The following is a 6,545-nucleotide window of genomic DNA, read 5'->3' as shown; positions in this document are numbered from 1 at the left end:
ATAAAGACGGCATCGAAGGAGGAGCTGAACAAGATCACAAAAAATAATTTTTTGAAGTGCTTCGAGGATTGGAAAAAACGTTGGCACAAGTGTATAATATCTGATGGGGATTACTTTGAAGGGGACAAAATAGATATTCATGAATAAATAAATAATTTTTGAAAAAACACAAAATTTGAGATACTTTTTGAACAGACCTCGTATCTTAAAGTTATCTCATGCATCGATTTTAGACATTCTGCTTATTGGGTAATAACTGCGAAAATTGCAAAATGAGGAGAGGACCTTCCGGTTCAGTTTAATTCGCTATATTTGCACAAAAAAATAGTTCCAAATATTTTGAGATACTGTATATAGTTCCAAAATAGTCACAAATATTCTAAGGCACTCTGTATAGTCCCTATAATATACATATTAGAAGAGTGTGTACACAAAATGTTATAATAGCCGATTGATGTAATTTCACGTGAAAATCTAAGATAATTTTTCCATAACTCTAAAAATTGCAAGTCACGTGATAAACAAGGTGTATTTGACTAAAAAAAGTCATGAGTATATATTTTCCTTATAGCAGTCAGGATTTTTTTTCACCCTACGTGGAACGTATCTCATTTATTAACTATTATCGTGATTTTCAGTTTTTGGGAGTTACGAATTATTCTCTCAAGTTGATATCGGTACTCATAGAAATGCAGAAGAGATGCTTCATGGGAACTAAAGACCTATAGGATACTATACTTTAACGTATAGGAATATGTAGGTTTACATAGGAGTTAGGACATAGGAGATGTGCGTACGTCATCCTATGGTAGCCTATAGGCAGTTCCCATGGGGCATCTCTCCTTTATCTTACGTACACCTACATGTTGCTACACGTCAAACTGGTATCCTATATAGACTTTTAGTTCTCATGGGACATCTGTCCACATTTCTGTGAGTACCTCTATTATCCTATTTGCATTCCTATGAATGTCCTACGTATGCTTATGCATGCTGCGCAAATCTTATAGGTAGCTATACAAACTCCTATAGAATCTTATAATCCTCTATAAGAACCTATGAAAAAATCCATGGAAATTTGCAGCAAGGAAGCGTATATAAAACATTTATTATATAATGTACATGCCTTATTATGAAAACCTATATACTATATCTATAAATGTATATATCTAGACTACATTAAAGTAGAAAAACATAATCAGAAAAATATTAATATTGGAAGATGTTTTTTTTTCCATGGAACAATACTGATGTTATTAAAATAAGTAACAAAATTAATACATATTTTAGAGGCTTTTTATATATTTATATTACTACCAATTCTATTAATATCTTGTAATGCTTCTGTTCTGATCTCAAAGGACCCCTGATGAAAATAAAAATCGGAGCGTAAATTGAATGTAATGAGAGAACAAAAGCGTGAAACTTCAAGAAGGCGAAAATTGAAACATCAAAATGTAAATGCTTCTTTTACATTTCATTGTTCCAATTTCGCCTTCTAGAAGTTTCGTTCACGCTTCTGTTACTCTTCCACTACATCTGATTTACGCTCCGATTTTTATTTTCGTCAGGGACGTTATTTCATCTTCTATATTAAAAATGTCGAACAAAGAATAGTTCCATTGCACCGAATAGCTTGTCGGACAAATTAATTGGGCAGGGAACGAAAGAGATTCGTTGCGAAAAGAGAAGGCGCTTACAATTAACGACTGCAATTATGTAGCAAGACGAAATACAAACACTCTTTATTTTACACAGCACGATACTAACATGTAATTTAGAATACAATAAAATAAAAAAATAGAATACATTAGAATACTGATAGCGCGCACTGCACTCTGTAATATGAGAACACGGGTCCAGGCCCTAGTGTTGCGGTGCGGTAACGCGAAACGGATGCTAACGCGACGCGGCAGCGTGAAACGCAAGTCGCGAAATTCGAATGTGCCTATGGCACACCTGAGTGTAGGCGCGGGCGCGACCAACTTCTGAGAACACTCGACGGAGACGGACACTCCACCTTTGTTCGTGCCGATCGCATTGTGTATAAGCTTGTGGCTGATGCCTTTCGACTTGGGAACGCCCAATAGAGGCAGAAAATGCTTTACCCCCCTTTGTCTCGTCTACTCGGTGGATATAGCGAGAATCGGCTTCCAAGTGTGTTGAGAACGCTCAACAGAGGCGAAGTACGCTTCATCCTCTGGACACGATGTCAGCCGGAATCTTGCGGCAAAAAATGCTCGTAGCGTATCAGGATTGCTATCGAATCGGTAGAAGTCGGATAGGAGTCAAAGCAAAAAAGCCCCCTTATAAGAATCAGCAGCCTTTTATATGATGGATTTTTGGCAGCGCCGCAGATTCGGTGGAGTTCGGTTCGATTCGTATATTCTCGCCGAGCGATACCCCCACATGTGTGACGGTACAGATATCTGTTGCGGGGTAGCGCTCGGCAGCGTTCGGTCGTTCTCGCGCAACTTCGGTTGGTACCTGTAAATTATGTTTGCGGATTTTAAAAAATATTCAGACGCCCGCATTGCTGCATGTAATACTGCGGGATTCGGCTGATGTTTAGCTGGGAACGATTTTTTGGGAGCGCATCAACCCCTTTTTTAGTAGTGCCTGAATTCGAGGCATATTTACTGCTTTCGTACCGAGCGTACGGATCCGATTGCTGTTAAAATGTATGTTCCATTTATGTCCATATTGCCTTGCGTTAAATTGATAGGATACATGGGCCGAGAAATGTGGAACTTCTATGATCCGTCCTGACTCTACCTCCACGAGGATCGGTGGGAGTGGTAGCGGACCCATGACCCTCGCTGGTCATGGTTGCAGGCCTGTTGCTTGTTTACTAGCCTCCGTTTTGTTTCGTGACGGTGGCGGACTAGTGAGCTATGTCACTTTGGCTTCTCATTCTCGATCCAATCTTTGTACTTCGTATCCCGCTGTGGGTGCTTTCCGTGGTCTCGGTGATGGATAGACACTGGCTGGTGCGTTGATGTTCACCTATGCTGAGGTGGCTGTTCCAACAAGTCTCTTCATTCCAGGATTCTCTGGGTCGTACTCCTGCGGCGGCCCGATGAATCGCGTTAATCGCGTCGATAAGGTTTATCTCTCTGAGATCGTTCTCCATAATCTCGAAGCGAAAAGAGAACATTTGTCGATTTTGTATAATTATATTCCGTGCGAAGTTTCTAGATCCTTCTTTGTTTTTACCTCGCGGAGTCATTGCCGCTTTCCGCCCTACTCTCTTCATCGATGTCACCGTCTTCCCTCTTAGAGTCCCCGAGTCGTCAGTATCGGTCCTCCCTTCTGTTGTCATTCTCGTCATTACTCGATGGTTCGTTTGAAGCAGGTTTTAAGTCTTGCACGTATATGTGTTGGTACTAGCGTCCATCCTTCGCGCGCAAGTCGACTATTGTCGGAGATACGCGGCGCATTTCGAGCGGTCCTTCAAATTTCTTGGCTAATGTTGCATTAAACGCAGCGGCTTTATTTGAAAGCGGATATTCTCGTTTGTATACCCACTCTCCTATTGCCAGCTTCCATGGGCGTCAGTGCAGGTTATAATATTTCTGCTGTCTCTGAAATGCGCGAGCTAAATTTATTCTTACTACCCTCCTGGGCCTCTTCGAGGTATCGGCGCGTGGTATCGGGCGGCGGCGCGGGTCCTGCTCATCATCACGCTTCTCGGACATTTGTGGGCAATGCTAGTTCCCGACTGAAATTTAAGTACGCCGGCGTGTACACTGTGGCCTCGTGGCGCGCGGTGTTAAACACAAATTGAATCTCTAGCAGACGTTCGTCCCAATTTTTATGATTGCGATCCACAAACTGCGCTATTATCATGCGGTTTGTGCGACGGGGTTGCATTGCTGAGCGTGTATATGTCGGATGTTGTACGCTTTTAGTAGTCTTTCGAGTTGCGCCGACCGGAGTTCTGTGCTGTTATCGGAATGGATGGTGTCCGGGCATTCGTGTCGGAAGATTATGGTCTCAGCGATGCTTGCGGTGACCGCGGAGGGGGCGTAGTTCTACCCACTTTGTAAATCTGTCCTGCATATTGAGCAACTACGCTCTTTCTTAAGCGCGGTAACGGTCTCATTAAATCCAGCGTTGCTTCTTACTGCCACGGCTAGTTTACAACCGTAGCATGCATCGCTCCCGCCGGTTTCGTCTGTGCCATCTTATACGTCAGGCAATACTGGCAGTTCCGCACGTACCACACGATCTCCCCCATCATTCCCGATCAATAGTAAATCCGAACGATCCAAGCAATGGTTTTTGCGATACCCAGGTACCCAATAGTCGCGTCGTCATGATTATTGTATAGAATTTCCTGACTTTCCTTTGGAACGCAGATTTTCTACTGCGACTCCGCGGCGGTCTCTTTGAAATTAAGATCGTGAAGTAGATGGCGATATAGCTTCCCGTCGCGTATTCACAATCAGGGTGTTCGTTGGGCAATCGCGTACTGAGAAGTACCTGCACCGATACCATGAGCATCGGGGCATAATGACGGCGGCTGCGGTTACTGGCTATCGCGATAGCGCATCAGAGATCCTGTTTAACGTCCCTTTCCGGTACCGGATCTCGAGGTCATATTGCTGGAGCTTGAAAACTCAGCGTCCTAGCCGTTCTGAGGGCGTTTCTAATTTCTGGAACTAACATAAGGATTGGTGATCGGTTATGACGGTAAACGGGTTCCCCTCCAGATAGTCCCGTATCCTGCGTATACCTCAGACGACAGCCAGGCATTCCAGCTCTGTCGCGCTGTAATTTCCTAATTCAATGTTCGCGTATGCTATCACCCTCTCCTCCTCCGAGAAATTCTGAATGAGCACGGTCCCAGACCGGTAGTACCTGCGTCTGTCTGTAGATAAAATTGCTTCGTAAAATCAGAGTAAGCTAGTACGAGCGCGTCAGAATGTCTTTCAGCCTTCGGAAGGCGTTCCTGGGACGCCACTTCCATCGGACATTTTTCTTGGTTAATGCAGTCAAGGGCGTGGCGGTGATAGCGAAGTCCTGTATAAAACGACGGTATCAGGATACCACGCCCAAGAATTGTTTAATCTGTTTGACTGTTCGGGGTTCGGGCCAATCTGCGATTGCACGCACTTTTTCGGAGTCTGTTCTTATGTCTCTTATATCCGTCTTGGTCTACGATGTGGCTGAGGTATTTTAAACGGTCCACGCAAAACCGGCATTTGTCGGGATTTAGTCTCAGTCTCGCTTTCCGTAACCGGCCAAAAACTTCTTGAAGGATCTGTAGGTATTCCTCTAAAGATCGCGTGATGACAATAATGTCGTCGAGATACACGAATATGTTTGGTTCAAGTTTCGGCCCTAGTAGGGGAGAGCGACTAGTTGCAACATTTTTTGTAAAAATGGATTTTTATCAGGTTGAAATTAATCAATTGCGAATAGTAAATTTTAAACTATGATTTCTTAGTCTTAAAATATCATACAGATATAAAAGATATTTTTCTTTCAACTGTATAATTTTAGATTTTATTATATTTCGTAGATGTTACTTTTAATTCCGGATTTGTGGTTAAAAGTAACACCAAACAATTACATATAGGAAATGTTTATATTTCGCAAAAATATTTATTGTATTGCATAATACATTACAGAATCGCCACATATATTATCACACATATGTTATCACATTATATTTATACAAAAGATCATTTTTGCTTCAACGTTGAATAACTTGATGGAAAAAAATCGTACGGAGCTTTGTAAAAAAGTAAATTAAAGGTAAAGATTCGCTTTTCCGATCAATAATATGCGCAATCGGGACACTATTTTGCATGAATATCAACTAAGATAAATTTATAATTACTGTCACAAATGGCCATTAATACAACAGTGCTATATGCACTTTTATAATTGTAATATGTAGATCCAGAATGTGTGTGTGTGTGTGTGTGTGTGTGTGTGTGTGTGTGTGGTGTCTAAAAATAATTTTCTTGAAAATATACACATGTAATAAGGACTTATATATGTATAACACAAAAGGATTCGTATAATATCTTACCTGTATAATTACATGGTTTCCATCCAAAGCATCCAAACAGTGCAGAAATTGACATCTTATTTCAAATTGCAAATCAGCAATTTTTTTCCACTCATTATATAAAAGTATTTTAACCACAATAGGCATTAAAGTTGTCCACAGTATCTCGAGAGTTTCTGGAATTATTTTTGAAATTGTTGGTTCGACAATATAATATTAATATTTTATTATTAACGACATCATAGAATCAGTACATACCAAGTATCTATAAAAAAAATACAATGCAAAAATATAATCCTAGAAAAATGACAAAAATGACAAAATATAAGGTGTAGTAAAAGGAAATCTATTATTTTTGCATTAAATTGAAGGCTTTATTTAGTATAGTTAGAATGATCCGATTTAGGTCAAATATGCACCGTTTTGTTCGATAACTTGTTGCCATTTTGAAGGTAATTTCATTATGCCTCTCTCATAGAAACCCTCGTTCCTATTGGCAAAAAACTGGGACAGTCGATTTTCA

Source organism: Trachymyrmex septentrionalis, unplaced genomic scaffold (genome assembly GCF_001594115.1).
Source record: "Trachymyrmex septentrionalis isolate Tsep2-gDNA-1 unplaced genomic scaffold, Tsep1.0 scaffold5, whole genome shotgun sequence".
Taxonomy (NCBI): Eukaryota; Metazoa; Arthropoda; class Insecta; order Hymenoptera; family Formicidae; genus Trachymyrmex; species Trachymyrmex septentrionalis.
The sequence above is the reverse complement of the archived record's forward strand: the minus strand, read 5'-3'. Positions refer to the sequence as shown.